The sequence below is a fragment of the Cynocephalus volans genome, chromosome 7 (assembly GCF_027409185.1).
Source record: "Cynocephalus volans isolate mCynVol1 chromosome 7, mCynVol1.pri, whole genome shotgun sequence".
Lineage (NCBI taxonomy): Eukaryota > Metazoa > Chordata > Mammalia > Dermoptera > Cynocephalidae > Cynocephalus > Cynocephalus volans.
In genome coordinates, this window is record NC_084466.1 from 126,157,565 (window position 1) to 126,176,653 (window position 19,089).

Here is a 19,089-nt window from a genome sequence, read left to right on the forward strand (position 1 = left end):
AGAGAAATCAAGAAAGTAAGCCCATTTACAATAGTCACCAAAAATATGAGATAACTAGGAATCAATTCAACCAAGGAGGTGAAAGATCTCTATAATGAGAACTACAAAACACTTCTGAAAGAACTTAAAGAAGACAGAAAATGTTGGGAATACTTTCCATGCTCTTGGATTGGAAGAAATAACATTGTGAGAATGTCCATACTAAACAAACTGATGTACAGATTCAACGCAATCCCCATCAAAATAAAAATGACATTCTTCACGGAAATAGCAAAAAACAATCTTAACATTAATATTGAACAACAAAATACCCTGAATAGCCAAAGCATTCCTGAACAACAACAACAGAAAAACCTAGAGGCATAACACTACCTGAGTTCAAATTATACTACAAAACTATAATGATGAAAACAGTGTGGTGTTGGTACAAAAACAGACATTCAGAGCAATGGAACAGAATTGAGAACCCAGAAATCAAACCACACACTTACAGCCAATTGATATTTCACAAAGGCAACAAAAGCATACATTGGGGAATAGACTGCCTCTTCAATAACCGCTCCTGGGAAAATTGGTTATCAACATGCAGAAGAATGAAACCAGACCTGCACCTCTCACCATTTACCAAAATCAACTCAAAGTGGTCTAAAGACTTAATTATAGGACTTGAAACTGTAAAGCTACTAAGGGAAAGTAAAGGGGAAACACTTCAGGAACTAGGACTAGGCACAGACTTTATCAGCAAGACCCCCAAAGTACAAGCAACAAAAGAAAAGAATAATAAATGGGATTATATCTAATGAAAAATCTCTACACAGGAGAGGAAACAATCAACAGAGTGAAATGACAATCTACAGAATGGGAGAGAATATTTACCAAGTATACATCCAACAAGGAATTCATATCAAGTTATACAAGAAACTCAGCACCTACACATTAAAAAAAAACGAAACAATTTTTAAAATGGTCAAAAACAGCTGAATAGACATTTTTCTAAGGAAGACATACAAATGGCCAGCAGGCACTTTTAAAAATTCCCAACATCACTAATCATCAGGAAAATGCACCTTAAAAGCACATTGAGATATCACCTTGTGTGAGTTCGACTGGCTATAATCAAAAAGAAAGAGAATAAGAAATACTGTTGAGGATATGGAGAGAAGGGAATACTCTTACACTACTGGAGGGACTGTCAATTAGTACAACCAATATGGAAAACAGTATGGACATTTCTCACCAGACATTCCATCAATCCCACTTCTAGGTAAATACATAAAGGAATAGAAATCATCATGCTGAAGGGGTACTTGCACTCCCATGTTCATTGCAGCTCCATTTATAATTGCCAAGATTTGTAACCAACTTAAATACCCATCAATGGATGACTGAATAAGGAAAATGTGGTATTTATACACCATTGAATATTACTCTGCCATAAAAAAAGAATGAAATTCTGCTGGTGGCAACAACACGGATGAGCTTTGACAAAATCGTGCTGAGTGTAATAAGTCAGGCACAGAGGGAAAAATAACATGTCTTCCCTCATAAGTGGGAGCTAAGAGAGAAAGAAGGAATGAAGGAAAGGCCATAGTGGTGCATTGGTCTTGCACAGGGAGAGGGTATATGGGGGATTGCAGAGTGGAGTAGGGAACGAAGGGAAGGGGAGAGAGTTTGGGGATTAATTGGGTTGGGGACATGGGGAATAATAGCAATATTTGGTAATGGGCATGCTTAGAGTATTGATCTGGCCATCCATATTGGACAGAAGTGGTGACAGCCATCTTTGTACCCCATGAATATGCATACTCTTTAAAAAAACAAAACAAACAAATATCACACTGTGCCCATTAAATATGTACAATGACTGCGTCAATTAAAATTTTTACAAATGATGAAAATAGTAAATTGGATGTAATGTTTATTTTACTGCAATAAATAATTGCGGGAAAGAGAATTAATAGAAAACTAGTTAGCAGCCTCTTCAGTCATATTGTGCAGTTCAGCTCATGCCTCTGCCACTTAAAAGCCATGCGACCTTGAACAGATAATGTAACCAAACATAATCCCAGTCATTTGGCAGCATAAATGGCTATAAGAATAGATTCATAGACTGATAATGACCTCATTTCCCACCAGAGATATACACGTCCTAATCCTTGAAATAGTGAACCTATAAATGAGTTACCTCACATGGTAAAAGAGATGTTGCAAATGTGATTGTGCTAAGGATCATGACATGAGCAGACTATAGTGGATTTTCTAGGTAGGGCCAATGTAATCAAAATGATCCTTATAAGAGGGAAAGAAGACGATAAGAGTCAGTAGAAGAAGATGTGATACCCCAAGCAAGAGATTGGAATGATGCAAACAAGTGATGAGCCAAAAGATGTTGGCAGCCTCCTGAAGCAGAAAAAGTCAGGGAAACAGGAGCCTCCAGAAGGAATCAGACCTACCAACACATTGATATCAGGCCAACGAAACTGATAATGGACCTTTGAGCTAAAAGACTGTAAAATAATAATACGTATTATTTTAAGCCACTAAGTGCATGATAATTTATTAAAATAGCACTGGAAACTAATACTAATCCTAGTTACTTTCTAGGCTTATGAGAAATTTTCAGAATTATACAACATGCAAAATCTCAAAAACAGTACTAAAAATTCAGAAGTTGTTTGATTGGGGAATGTGCTGTTGGAGAGGAAATTTCAAATTTCAGCAAGATTTTCAGGATAATCCTCATGGAGTAGTTGATTTTATGTAAGCGAGATGAGCTCAGGGTAATGAGTGATGTAATTTCTCAAAATCACACACTTCATGATTGAAGGAAGGAAAAAATATTACTAGAATTTGATGGGTATTAGATGTTCAGATGTGCATATTCTGGAGATGCAATGAAGCTAATTATTTCAGGTCCATAGAATCAAATTATGACCCCATTAATGCAAAGTATAAAACAATATGATGGAAAGTAGAAAAATAATAAAATCTGAGAAGGTTTTCAAGATATTTTATTCTTGTTTGGAAAGAGAGGAATAACACCAAGAACACATGATTAGCAATGTGAATGCATACACTCACACTTGATTCTAAGTTGTAAGAAGTACAAAGAATATTTGAAATTATCATTTAGTGCTTTCAGTAACACCAAAGCAGGGTCATGAATTCAAACAATGTTCATTGCTCCCTATGGCTAACTCTCTCAATATTTCCCTATAGGTTAGAGCTGCTCCTGGACATTGCTTCTCTCTTTCAAATCCAAACCTCAAGTACCTCTAAGTGATACCCAGCCAAGAGAGCATCTCTACCTTTGTCCCCTTTGTCTCTCTCTGTGCTTATCATTATGAGGACCAGCATGGCTTCTTGAGACTCTATTTTCCTTCCTTTCTTACCAACATTATGCACAAAAGAAGGAAAAGCTGAGAACTAACCCAGCAATTAATAATACTTCTAATTTAGAAAACTCAGAAGAGAAATGGCTTGAAGTATGACATACAAATCACTTTTCTTTGTTTTATGTGACACCATATTAATAAATTCACAGTAGATAAGCATCACCTTATTTGTAGGGAAATATAGGTATTAACAAGTATTTGAAATAGCAGGCGTATGTGTGCAGTGTAACTCAGGATATCTTCTCATTGGAGTTCAGATGTTCACTACATCTTGAGGTACTGGGGTGATGTGCAGAGAGAGGTCAGAAAGGCATCCTTGAGATTGTGAAGGAGGTGGATGATGCCTCAGAGGAGAGGGAGCTGCAGAAAACAGCACAGCAGCAGCAGACAGTCTGCCCTTCTTCACACAGGAATGAAGCAGATCCGGTACGAGGGTAGCCAAGAAATTGATGCACCAAGAGCTGGGTTGATATCGTGAACCTTTGGGTCAACCAGAGATTTCAGATTAAAGTTCTGTAAAATGGTGATCAGGAATAAAAACACCTCCATGCGGGCCAGGCCCTCTCCCACACAGATCCGTTTGCCTGAAAATAACAAGCACAGAGGGTAGTTACTTTCTGTGTGTACCTGTGATTTTAACAAATACTGTGTTTGTGGAAGGCACAAAAGGAATATGTACTAACTGTTTGATGAAATATTGGGTAGATGGATTGGTGAATGGATACATAGGTAGATTGAAGGCAGGATGGCAGGAAGAATGGTTGAAGAGACAAATGGACAAAGGACGTACACAGTTATAATCCACTTCACATCTGTTATTAACAGGCACCCTTCACTCAACAGATATATATTATCAGCTCAATGCCGAGCACTTCATTATGTATTCCCACTTTATGACTGATTTTTTGATATTTTGAATTTCCATCTATATTTTTCTAGAAACCCAACCACAGTGTGCATCCTGTTCCCAGACTGAAGTTCCCTGATCCTTCCTTCCAGTCTTCACACCCTCTATTCTCAGATCGAGACATACACACTATTAATCAATCTCTAACATGCCATGAAGTTTCAAGTTTTATCTCATGCTGGTACTTCTTGCCAAGATGTACTTTTCTTATACTATGTTCAGCTTCCAGATCAAATTTCATTTCCTCTTTAAACTCTTCAGGATCTTCTCAAGCTATAAAATCTTGCCCCTTCTGTGTTATCTCAGCATAAATTCATGCTTCTGTTTAAACGTAAATAACTGAGAGTCATAATTCTCTATTTATTTATATCTCTGTTGTGCTAAGTTGTAAATTCTTGAAGGGAGGAGAGGTCTCTGTCCTTGTTGCCATGGTATCCACAGTACTAGATATAAAGCAGATATCAAAGATCACAGAATAAAGGAATCAGATTCCATGGCCAGAGGAATCACACATATGGCAGGTGTGGAGAACCAATATCCAAGATATATGCTCAGGACTGGAGGAAGAGTAGGGTGCTCTAGAAACTTTGCAAGGTATCCTGTGACATTCTCCATGTTCATCTGACCCCACGGTTATTTGGAAGAGGTTCTGACATCTTTGATTTGGAGCAAATATTCTGCTCCTGTTGTTCATTATCTCCTTAAAAATGTCCTGCCTTTTCTACTTCCCATACTCTCTGCCCCTATGGGACAGCTCAAAAGTCATTTCTGCTACTAGAATGTTGCTTACTCCACGTTATGCCTCTCTGAGGAGTATGAAAGAGCAAAAAGCAGGTACCTTTTGTCTTAACCCTACCCCACCAGCAGGCTGTTCTTTCCACTTTTACAGCTTTAGTTCAACTAGATCAAATGATCTCTTTACCCATCTGCTTCCCTAATTTCTGTGAAACCCTTTGGTACCTAAACTATGCCTGTGGATAATTGGATCCCCAAAGCTTGTCTAGGAGTGGGGGAGGGTGATCAATATCCCACAGACAATGATCCAAGTTGTGGAGTCAGGAAACTGTCAGTTCAGGTGAGGAAAGTCTAAAGGAGTTTCACCTTCTGAGAGGAGCTCTTGGGTAGCTCAGTGATGCTTCTACAGTCAGAATTCAATCAGTCTATATTCCACATTTCTCAGTTTAAAAGGGTGGGGTCAACTCCTCTGAGCCCCACTACTATTTCCCAAGAATGAGTATGTATCATGAGCAGGGAAAGCACATTGGTATTGGGAATGGTACTTTTGATCAGGTACAAAGAACAATTCTACCAGCCCAGATGGGGCACCCTGTGAGTTCCAACTGATCTCAGAAAGTGATCTTGTCTCCTGATGTACAAAAAATAATGAATTTCTATTACCTGTGGAGAAAGGCATGAAGTAGTCACTTTTCTTAAACTTGCCACACTCATCCAGAAAGTGTCCAGGGTCAAACATCTCTGGGTTGGGGAATTCTTTGATAACGTGTAGCACCAAGGTCAGTGATGGAAATATTGTTGTGCCCTGGATTGAACAGACATAGGTAAACAGAGTTATATAAAAAATCATGGATATGAAAGGAATATGGAAATCACTTGATCCATTCTCTTTGATTTACAGATAAGAAAACCAGGGTCTGAAGAAGCGCAGTGATATTTCCAGACAGAAAGTCCACATCATAAACAGGGATGGGTTTAAGGCCAGTGGCAGTGATCTTGCTCATGTGGCCTCCAATAGCATTTGAAGTATTGAGTACATGGGCACTTTGGTGTTACACCTCTAAATCTGTTCACCTTATCATCAAGCTCTGATGTTGTTGTCTGTCCTTACTTGCTGCTCTATTTCATCACTTCAGTTTTCACATACATCATATATAGATTATGGTTTAAAATGGAAGTCTCTGTTGGCATTTAAATATATCTGTTTCTACAGATGCAGTAAATAAACATCTGATCTAGCTACGAGTGTCTTGTTCTGGAATGAAAACAACAAGTACAGAAACAAGTCTGAAACTATTGATTGTTTATCATGGTCAAGCATTTTGTGTTAATTTAAAAATAGTCTTTGGTACTGACTAATCCTAGCTTAGAAACACAGAAGTGCCGATAATTTTAGAAAAATCATCAGTTTGTGATAATTTAGGTTAGAATCATTTGTTCAGGACATGATCACCAACTGAAGCCTGAACAGTTGGGTGGGTAGATTTGTGGAGTCAGGAACCTTTCTCATGTCAGGTGAGGAAAGTCTAAATGAGTTTCACCTTCTAAGAGGAGCTCTTGGATAGCTCCCCATATCCTCACCAGATTTGTTATTCTCAGTCATTTTGATGATAGCCAGTCTAAAAGGGGTGAGGTAATATCTCAATATGGTTCACCCAGCAAGAAGACACTGTGGTCTGAAAAGGCAGTTGAAATGAATTAGATTTTTAAAAAGTTTTATAGATTTAATTTTTGACGTAACATGTGATCTGTCTTGGAGAATGTTTCATCTGCTGATGAGAAGAATGTGTATTTCATAGTTGCTGGATGAAATGTTCTGTAGATATCAGCCAGGTCCAATAGGTCTGAAATTTTTTTTGAATTCTGTGTTTCTCCATTGATTATTTGCCTGGATAATATGTCCATGATGAGAGGAGGGTGTTCAGGTACCCCACCATTATTGCATTTTTGTAAATCTCTTTCTATAGGTGTAATAGTGTACTGTTTATTTATCTGGGTGCCACTGACGGGTGAATATATTTATGATTGCTATGCCTTCTTGTTGCATAGATCCATTTCTCTTTGTCTTTTTATGGCTTTTGGTTTAAAGTCTATTTTATCTGATATAAGAATAGCTACTCCTACTTGTTTTTGGTTTCCATGTGTGTGATACACCTTTTTTCATCCCTTCAGCATTAGTTTGTGTGCATCTTTACTGGAAAGATGAGTCTCTTGAAGACAGCCTATGGTGAGTCTTTGTCTTTTGAGTGGGGAGTTTAAACCATTTTCATTTGGGGTTGTTATTGAGAGGTACTGTCTTATTCCTGGGGTTTTATAGCTTTTTGTTTAGATGTTTTATAATCTGTTACTTTCTCCTTCTTTGATTATTGGTTCAATGTTTGTGGAGTTTTTATGAGGTGCTAAGATTTAGTTTCTTTCATCATTCACATTTGCATTCTGTTTTATTAGTGTGTTTTGTTCTTACTTGTGTATTTTTGGTAGTGATTATAGTTTTTTGGATTACAGATGCAGGACTCCCTTAGGAATTTCTTGCAGGATTGGTCATGTGGTGAAGAACTCTCAGAGTTTTTGTTTGTCTGTGAAATACACCATCTCTCCCTCATTTCTGAAGGATAGGCTAGCAGGGTATAGTAGTATTCTTGTCTGACATTTTATTTTCTTTTAGTATTTTGAATATGTCATCCCATTTCTTCTCCCTGGTAGACATTCAGTTGCAAAGTCTGCTGTTTGTCTGATGGGGAATTCCTTATTCATAACTTGATACTATTTTCTTGCTGATTTTAGAATTATGTCTTTGTCTTTGACCTTTTCCAATTTTATTATAATGAATCTTTAAGAGGGTCTTTTGGGATTGAAATTCTTTGGGGACCTTTGAGCTTTCTGGATCTGAATGTCGGGTCTCTCCTTATACCTGGGATGTTTTCCATTATTATTTCATTGAATAGATTTTCAATGCCTTTTCCTTTCTCCTCCCCTTCAGGAACACCCATGATTCAGATGTTCACGTGCTTAAGGCTGTCTGCTAGCTCTCTTAGAGGTTCTTCATTTTTAAATTTTTTTTCCTTCTTTCAGTTTTGAAATTCTTTCTTCTGCTTGTTCTAATCTGCTGCTGAAGTTCTTGGTTGCATTTTTTATCTCATTGAATGGGTCTTTCAGATCCAGAAGTTTGGCTATGTTCTTTTTTAAGGTATTAATCTCTTTGTAATTTTCATTCCTCATATCCTGTATATTTTTTCTCACTTCATTGTGTTGTCTTACAGAATGCTCTCTCATCTCACGGAGATTCCTTAAGATAGTTCCTCAGAATTCCTTTTCAGTCATTTCAAGGGTTCTGTGCTGTGTAGGGTCTGGTACTTGAGAATTGCTGAATTCTTTTGGTGGTGTAATATTTTCTAACTTTTTTATATTTCCAGTATCTCTACATTGATTTCTGGTCATTTGGCAGATCATTTGCTCCTTCTATTACTTAGGAGTGGACTTTGAAGAGAAAGACTTCTTCTTTTCCCAGGCTCCCTCAGTGACTCTCCTTGTGTCAGTAAAGTCAAATATGTGGTGGGCCACTTGTGTCGTTGTCATGGATGTTACTTAGGCTGTGAGCCATCCTTGCCACCAGCGTAGCTATGATGGTGGATGTTGTGGACAACCTCCACAGAAGTTTGGTGAAGCCTCGTGGTTGTGGAGTGCTGCAAGATCCTGGGTTCTACATGGGTGGGGCAGGGTTGGGGGTGGGTGGCTGGCCTGTAATCCTGCCTGCCTTCCTGGGTGCCTCCCACATAAGTGGCAGTGTGGCACATCCTGAGAATCATTATAAATGATAAGTGGCCTGGATTATTCAAAAAGGTCAACTTACTGATATAAAACCAGCAAACAAGAGAACGGTAAGTGTTCTTGATTTGAGAGGACAAAATGAATGAGATAACCAAATTCTATGTATATTCCTTTACTGGACACTAATTTAAAAACAAAAAAGCTAAAAAGAATATTCTATAAAAAAGATTACTGGCTATGCATTGGATAATACTATTGCATGAAGGACACATCCTGAGTGTTCACACTATAATTATAACGTAGGAGAAAAAAATCCTTGTTCTTGGAACATACATAATAAAGTTTTGAGGTAGACAGACAAATATATAAGTAAATAATACACCCTTTATATATACACCTATATGTGTATATACATATGTTTTAATTTCATTAATATTTACATGCTTTTAAAATAAAACTGTGGGAGAAAATTTCATCCTCCACTTTTCTCATATTAAACAACTAAAACTTTGTTTTAAAAATTATTCCTGGGCTGGCCCCATGGCTCACTCGGGAGAGTGCAGCGCTGCTAGTGCTGAGGCCGTGGGTTTTGATCCTATACGGGCATGGCCTGTGTGCTCACTGGCGGAGCATGGTGCAGACAACACCGTGTTGAGGTTTGCAATCCCTTAACGGTCAGAAAAAAAAAAACATTTCTTTTAATTTTTTAAAACAAGTTATAAGGATTATATATCAGGAAAATGTCAAGTGGATGTTTAAAACTTCTAGTAACAATTTTCCAATTATAGAGAAAACTCACAATTTTCATTAGATAGGACACAATATGAAAATCAACCTCACATCATTGCAGAAAGTTCTACTGGATAGGAATGCCTTATACCAGGCATCCACAAACAGCATAGGGAAGTCAGGCCTGCCACCTCTTCCTGGATAGTCTATAACCTAAGAATGTTCAAGGTGAAAATATAAAAAAGAAGAAAATATTTTTGATACATGAAAATTATATGAAATTTAAATTTCAGTTTCCATAAAAATTGAAACATAGCCATCCTCATCTGTTTACACACTGTCTCTGACTGCTTCCATGCTACAATTGCAGAGTTCAGTAATGCAACAGAAACCCCATGGCCTGCAATATCCAAAATATTTACAATCTTTCCCATTACTGAGAAAGTTTGCTAACTCCTCTCCTAGATCATTATTTCTACCTAATTAGTGGCTCTAGCTGTTGGTAGATGAAATCATTTATCTAATTCCTAAGAAGTTAGAATTAGCCATGTAGAGTTGCATATTTCTATACTGGGCTGTTCAATGCAGAATGTACAGGCCATTCCCTTGGGTTCTAGGATTCTAGGCTCAAAAGACACGAGACCCCGTGGGAGCCTCCATGCAGAGGGTTAATGGGTGAGCTCAGCAGGTATAAATTTCCACAATGCTGATGAAGTGGATGTGGGAGACTGGCAATCTTTGCCTGATTCCTCACCCTGATTCCCATTTAGTTAGTAATAGGAGGAGTAACATTTTCATCAGTATTTCCCTCAGACCCCAATACAATGGAAGAAAATTCTTCTCCTGATTTTTTCTTTTGGTGAAAACAGAGGGAGCTGAAATCCTAACCCTTGCACCAAATCTGTGATTATCAGGACAAGTCCCATTACCTCATGGTCAATTTACCATTCCATCATCTCCACAGGATGACATTAATAATTGCAAACTTACTGGATTCGCTAATTTTTTCCCCATGATAATACAATATTTAGTTATATTATTTTTAATTATAATAATTGTGTATCCTGGCTTCAAGTGGAATAAAGAAGCTTGTGGCAAAGCAACTTGAAATTCTGGATAAACAAAAAAAAACATGTGTTGGAATGTAGTTTAAATTTGCTAAGACAAATATTCATCTCAAGACTCCAGAGATGGCAGAACCTCTGAGAGGTATGCCAACACCTATATTCTAATTTCTTATTTTTTTTTTCTACTGTGTTCAAGTGATGTCTAGTGCTAAATCAGGGCAGGAAGTGTTACTTCATTATGACTGCATATCAGAAAGGGATAAATTCTCTTTGTAAGAACATAAACATCATCTGAAACTCTGCATTTTTCATGTTTAACATCTGTATTTAACCAAAGGTTACTATGCATTCAAAGATACAGCTACCTGTCCACTTCCAGAAGACTGGGGGAAGGTGAAGGTAATAAAAACAGACCTCATTAGGGAACACTTCTCACCTAATTTTATGAGTACAGCATAATCTTGGTATCAAAAATCTGAAAATAAATATTGAGGTGGAAAAAATCATAGACCAGGTCTCTTACAAATATAAATACAGAAGTCCTGAACAATATGCAGCAAATCAAATCCTGCTGTGTGTGTATACTTATAATTTGTATGTTGAGGAAATAGAGCCCAATGTATACAACCATACCAATAGATGCAGATAATCAATTTGATATGGTTGTACTCATCTTTATGACAAAAATTCACATAAATATAAGAGAAGAGGGCAAAATTCCCTAATCTGATAAAGAATATCTATGAAAATATACTTAAAATTTCATTCTCAATAGAGAGATATTAGACGTTCACACTTCCTGCAGATCAGAAAGGAAAGAAGGACACTGACTATCACCAGTTCTGTTCAAAGCTGTCCTGGAAATCCTAGCCAGTGCTGTAGTAAAATAAGAAATTAAGGCCCATGAATTGGAAAAATAAGAAACAACAAACAATATCTCAGGCAGTAGGAAAATATATATAGAAATTCCAAATGAATCTACAGAGTAATCAGTGGCAATGATTAGTAAATTGAGCAAAATTGCTGGATATAAAGTCATCAGGATAAGATCAATTATATTTCCACACACCAGGTACAAAGAAAATAAAAACACATTCATTTGACACATGCATCAAAATATCACATTGAACCTCAGAAAAATGTCAATTAAAATAATTATAAAACAAAAAAAATTATAACAACAAAAATAGTAATTACCTAGGAGAAATCTAACAAGATTTGTGAACCTTTGTACTGAAAACACAAAATTACTGGGAAAATAAAAGAAATCCAAATAAATTGGGAGCATAATCACAATCAGGAATTGGAAGATTCAGTATGTCAAGATGTCAGTTTTGTTCAAATGGATCTGTAGATTTAATGTCACGCTAATAAAATCTCCAGCAGCAAGTATTGTAAAATTGACTGACACCTTCAACATTTATTTGGAAATGTAAAAGTTTAGGAATGGCCAATACATTATTAAATAGGCAGATCAAATTTGAAAGACACATACTACGAGAATCCAAGACCTGCTATGAAGCTTTAGAACCCCAAACTGTAAACAGCACAAAGTCCATCAACCTACCACACATGAGTTTTGCACTCTCTCATCTCATGCTGATAGAAGATTGGAACCATACTGTGAATATGAGAGCTCCAAGAGCACTGATTTGTGCCATAGGAGAAACAAGCTTACCTTAGGGAGGACGTAGTTTCTGAATTTAATGTCACGGCATGAGGTACATTGTTGGGGACAAGGTCAATGTATCTCTGGATCTCATGCACCACAGCATCTGTGTAGGGCATGCGGCTTCTGTCCTGCATGCAGGGGCTCCGGTGTCTGCCAACCACACGGTCAATCTCTTCTTGGACTTTAGCTGATGGGACACAAGTAAGAACTAATGGAAAACGAGAAAAATGGCACATTTGCCATAGCAAATCACAGCTACATGAAGCATGATAAAGGTGTCCCAACAGCAATATAAACATGAGTTATATGCCCAGAAGTACATCTAGACATGTAAAGAGATTTGTCTTCATGTAGATACATATCACTGTCCTACCAATTAGGTATTATGATACATTGGTACATGCATACAAATTAGCATAAATGATAACTAATATAAAAAGAAGTACTAATAATAAATAAATAAATAAATAAATAAATAAATAAAATAAACATTAAAAAAAAATTAAAAAAATAAAGAAGTAATAAAATGTTCCCACAAGTAAGGGGGAAACAATTAATTAAAAAATCATGGTCTTGCACAAAGTAAATCAAGAATCAAATATTAATATTTTTTCCCATATCACTGACTTTTTAAAAAATATTTTATTTTATTTTATTTTGTCGATATACAATGTGGTTGATTATTGTAGCCAATTACCGAAACCTCCCTCCCTCCTCCCTCTCCCCCCACCCTCCCAACAATGTCCTTTCTGTTTGCTTGTCGTATAAATTTCGACTAATTGCAATTGTTATGTCAAATATTAATATTAAATTAATAGATTAGAATCAAAGATTAATATTAAATTAATATCAAAATAATACACGGGGGTTAAAATTAAATTTAATGGATCTATATATGTATGTGTTTTTGTGTGTCTGCATCTGTGTGTGTGTGTTTGTGTATAAAATTTGCAATGGCACTCTCCTCATCTTCCCACTTCCCAAAAGTAACCGCTATGAGCATTCCTCTGAAATTTACAGTCATATTTCTAAAGAATGACTCTGTATTTCTTACTTAACCATTTTAGACAATATTTAACAATTTACTGCTATGTGAGTTGAGAATTTTCAACTTCATCTCCAGCCCATATATTCACACCCACACCCACAGATACTCACACATACACAGACATACACACAGAGACACACACACACTCATGCACTTCCCCGCACACCATTTTCCAGAATAGATGTAGAGTAAATGTTTTGTTCATAGTTTCCATCATTCTGACTACATAAATATTCTTCCATAGTAAGTCAAGTGTGATTATGTATTATATATGGTATTTTATTGAACTTAAACTGTCTTTGTATTTCAATTCATAATTTTCTATTTCGCAAGTGAGAACTATTCCCAAGTGCTCAGGTAGAGGTTTGAAACTCATGGTAACAATTTCCCAATTATTGGGAAACCTAATAAAATCCATCACTTCTCCTTTGTACTTGGTGTCTGTCCTCACACCTGCATTGTCCACCTGGTCCTTTCTGAGGTGGGTGTTTTCTAGGGCTGGTGCCCAGTAGCCTCCCTGACATTCGCATCCTCCTACATGGGGCCTCCTGATTCTTGCAGCCCATGACTTCCTCTGACTTGGTTTCAGACATATGGATGGAGCACATCTTCCAGAATTTTTAGAAAAAGTAAAAATGAATGTAAAATTGTGGGGAAATGTGCTGGTCTGAAAATACCTTTATTCATAAAATGCAAGACAGTGGTCACTCTTGAGAATTCTGGTGCTGTCTGAATGCAAATCTTAATGCATGACATATCTCTCTGAAAATTTTTAGGATATTCTCTTTAATCCTGGTGTTCTGAAATTCTACAATCCTGTGTCTTAAAGAGCATAATTTTATTTCCCTCACTGTGCTGGAAACATGGCAAGAATTTTCAATTCAGATGGCAAAATACTAAGATCTTTTCTCTAGAGCTATTCACTCTTGGAAGGGTAAGTCTGGCTTCTGAATTTCCAGAAGGAAGATGGAGGGAAAAGTTAAGTCTCTGAATTCAAGCACAGGACTCTTACCAAACCTTCCTTTCCAGCCCCACACCTCACTGTTTCTCTCTCACTGCCCAGTGTCCCTGAGCATAGGGCTTCTTAGGCACAGATGCTCTAGAGAATGAGCCTCCCTTTTTCTGTAGGAAAAAATCAGTTACGTGATAAAAGGAGTCACAGATGGAACTTGGACAGGAAGAGCCTCATTCTCTATCTTCTCTAACACTTGCTGCTTCCAAATATGGAACCGTATGGGAATGTAGGGAGATTAGCTTTCCTTCCTTGATATATCTTCCTCTTCTGACAATTAAGTTTCAACTTCATCCTGTCTGATGAGTTTATTATCACCCTTTTATCTGCTCTCTGTGCTTCAGAAACTTGCTGAAGACTTAGTGGCTATTGGCTGCACTCGTCTCCTCCTACTTTCACAGGACTAATCCTCATCGGTAATCTGGTTATTGTGATTTCATTCAGATCCTGACACAGGAGGGAAAAAGTATGTTTTTACCAGCTACATGACTGGAATTCTATGAAGGTTAATTTTTAAAGTAAAGCTATGCATGAAAGTTAAAATGACTGACATTTCTCACCCCCCATTCTTACTTTTTCAAATACCAGTTTTTTGAAAACCAATTACTAGAAATATAAAATTCATTTAGCTATATCTTCAGCCTAAATAGGAATATCTTGCTTATGAACTTAACTTTTTATCATGCTTCCCTTACTGAAAATGATCTCAGACAGTCTCACTAAATTTCCAGGACTTTCACTTATGCTTCAGTAATGAGAGTTTCCATTTTTCCTACCCCAGCATTACAAAACTAAATTTTCAGAATAAGAAAAGGTATCTGCAAGAATGAATCTACTGTACAAAGTGGGCTTAACATAATTAAACCAACATGCAATCCCAGTACAGCCTACCAAACACCATCTCCCATGAAATCCAGACATGGCACCAGAGCTTTATTGCCTTTCCTAGTGTAGTGCAGTCTTCACTCTTCTCACTCACCCTCCCATATTCTGCAAAGATGTCCCATTTTAATAATATACTTAAATGTGAGCAGATTGCAGCTGCTGGCATAGTTGTTCAAATAATGACGCTTCTCTAAATGAGACAGGATGGAGGGCACTAACAGTGTTTTCCCAACATCTTTGCTGAAATTCCCTCTGCACATCAGTGTGTTCATACCTGTGACCTCTGGGTGCTTCAGCAGGAGCAGGAGTCCATATCTCAGAGTGGTGCTTGTTGTCTCTGTGCCAGCAACAAATAAATGATGTACAGTGGTTACCAATTTTGCAATAGTAAATTCAGACTGCTGGATATGCTTTTCCTAGAAATCATTTGATACATTATCTGAAAAATTGTTTATTAAAGTATTTAATAACAGTGAATTGAAAATAACACACTTTTTTATAAAGTTGGCAAACACAGAAACTGGGGAGTGCAGTATCAGGAAAAACGACTATACACTATGAAAGATACTGTAGATCAGTGGACCCAAACTTTGTTTCCTACCCCCTTCTTCCTTCCTTGCCAAAACTTAAATTCATGAGACTCTTCCCAGCCAGGTTTGCCATGCAGCGTATTTCTTTCCAAAGACACATAAGCAGATGCCCCTTGGCGCCCCGTCTTAGTCTGTTTGTGTTGCTGTAACACACAATCACAGACTGGGTAATCTATTTTAATAAAATAAGTTTATTTCTAATTGTTCTCGAGGCTGGGAAATTGAAGAGCATGGTGATAGCCTCTGGTGACAGTCTTTGTGCTGCATCATTACATGGTGGAAGGTGAAAGGGGAAGAGAGGATGAGAAGGAGAGGTCAACATCAGGCTGAACTCACTTTAACAACAAACCCACACCCTCAATAATGACAACAGCCCATTTATGAGGACAGAGCTCTCATGAACTGATCACCACTTACTTATTAGGCTCCACTTCACAACACTGTTCATTTGGGGATTAAGTTTTCAAACATCAACTTGGTGGGACACATTTAAACTATAACATTTCATGCCAGGCCCCCCAAATGTGTGCCTTTCTCTCATTGAAGTATACATTTATTCTATCCAAACAGTCCAAAGAGTCATAGTTCCAAGTCCCAATTTGTCTATATCACATGTGTATGAGACACAAGGCACAATTCATCCACAGCCAAATTCCTCTTCAGCTTTAAATCAACAGAGTTAACAAGTTATGTGCTTCCAAAATATAATGGAAGGACAGACATAGCATAAACATTTCCATTCTATAAGGGAGAAAGAGCCAAGAAGAAAGGGGCAGCTAATTCCAAGGAAGTCCAAAGCCCAATAGGGAAAACAGCTCTAGGTTTTAAAGCTAGAGAGAGAGTCATTTCCTTTAACACCACATCTAACATACTGGGCACAGTTGGGCAAGGGTAGGGCCCCCAAGAATTCAGGCAGCTCCACTACTATTTCTTTGCTAGGCTCAGTGCCATCACCTCTCACAGGCTGTAGTATCATACTTGCAGATATCCAAGTCTAGAGTGGCATCTTGGTTGCCCTACAGTCCTGGGTAGTGGATTTGGATGTGGCTCCATTCACATGGCTTCACTAGACATTGCTCTTGCAGTGGGTCTCTGCTGTGTCTCCACCCCTGCTACATGTCTCTACCTTGGTGCAAAGACTGTCCATGAAATCTTTTGAAATCTAGATGAAGCCTGCCAGGGCCCCACAGCTGGTGCATTCTGCATGTCTCCAGAGTCAGCATCATGTAAATGCTGCCAAACTTTATGGCAACTTTGTATGACATATAATCAACACCTGGGCCCACTTTTGCTAAGGCTGTTGTGAATGAGGGGCACCACGCCAGAGTTTGGGGAGCATGATCTCAAGGAGGTACAGGACAGCAAATATTGATGTTCCACTGCCACCTCTCTGAAAACCTTGCCCTCAAGCTCATAGCTTGCCTCAAATACCTCTGAAATGTCTGAAGACCCAACTTTGAGTTTTTGAAGACAAAGTTTCCTGTTGCTCAGCTTGGAATGAGCAAGTTGCATAGCAATATAGCAGCACAATACACTGTCAACCAAACTGTCTGTCATGGACCTTGTGTATGAGGAATGTTATCTTCTATGTGAGATGCCAAATTTACTTAAATTTAACAGACACTTTTTTCAACAAACACTCCCCTGGATGCTTGACCACATTCTAGATTCCCAAAATACTTTATCAGAGAGATTATGCAGGGTCGAGGATGGGTGATGGGCTAACACAAAGGCTGGCCATTGTTTCAATCCCTGTGGGCTAAAGCAACTTCCCCAGTGATAATAAATAAGAGGATTTCAAAAGACAAAATTTTTATTAAAAAAGACAACCTGAGAGTTTTTCTTTCTTTATTTCTAAAACCTTAAGGAAATCTGTCTTGTCTGAGTATATGCAGACATAACAGAAAAGAGATTCAAGTGATCAACTCTTTGCTAAATTAATTTGGAAAGTCACTAAATAAAGGTATGACTGCAGACTATATCAAGTAACACTGGCAATTGTTAGACAAGAGAGAAAATCTTATTTCCAGAGTTAATACATTATAATATATTAAATCCAGCTCTCAACAAAAAGTTACACACCATAAAAATAAACAAGGAATATGGCCCGTTAGCAGCTAAAAAAAAAAAAAGAATTTGACAGAAACCATTCCTGAGGAAGCTCAGCATCAGACTTACTAAGTAAAACATCTAAGTCAAATGTTGTAAATATGCTAAGAGAGTTGAAAGAAACCATATGCAAAGAACTAAAAGAAATCAGGAGAACAATGTATGAAAAAGTGGGGGTTATCACTGATAAGGAAGAAATTATTAGTTAAAAAAATTTGGGAGCAAAAAGACAATAGTTTAAAAAGCAATTCACCAAAGTGACCTGACAGCAGGCTTGAGTAGGCAGAAGAAATAAAGAGCAAACATAAAGGCAGGACAAGATAAAATACCCAGATGGAGTAGCAGGGGAAAAAAAAAAAAGAACAACAAAGAAAAATGAGCAAAGCCTTAGGAGCTTATGAAATTCCATCACTTCTACCAATATACACATATGGGAGCACTTGAAAAAGAAGGGAGAAAAGGGGCAGAAAAAAAGCTGAAGAAATAAAGCCTGAACACTTTCCAAATATGATGAAAGACATAAATCTACACAACTAGGAAGCTCAATAAATTCCCAAAATGGTAAAACCAAATAGTCTCATAACAAGATTTGATTTTATTGAAATGTCAAAATCAAGGACAAAGAGAAAATATTGAAAGCAGCAAGAAAGAAGTGATTCATAACATACAAAGGATCCTCAATAAGAGAATTGATTTTTCTTCGGAAACTAATGAGTAAAATAATCATTGGAATGATACATTTAAAGTGCTGACAGAAAAAACTGTCAACTAAGAATTCTATATCTGGCAAACCTATCCTTACATAATAAAGAAGAAATTAAGACATTCCAATATAAAACCAAAGGTAAAAGGATTGGCCCCAAGTATGTCTGCCCTACAAGAAATGATAAAGGGACTCAGCGTTCATGCTGAAAAAAAAATGACACTACAAAATAAATAAAAACCATAGTAAGAACTAAAAATCTTTATTAATTGTGAAATATTAAATATATCTGTATATGTAAATATAAAAGCATATTTTATGTTTTTGTATGAGATCCTCTTTTTATTTATTTAAAAATAAATAAAACAATCATTATATAACTGTTACTGGGACACAATTTAGAAAGATGTGATTTGTGATAACAACAGCATAAAAGGAGAATGGAGTTCGATGGAAGCTGAGTTAATGC

The 19,089-nt window shown here is 37.1% G+C and overlaps 1 pseudogene; it reads right to left on the reverse strand.

The window, feature by feature from the left end:
* Positions 1-3,797: 3,797 nt before the first annotated feature.
* LOC134382520 (cytochrome P450 2C18-like) overlaps positions 3,798-19,089 on the reverse strand; it is a 28,500-nt pseudogene continuing 13,208 nt past the window's right edge.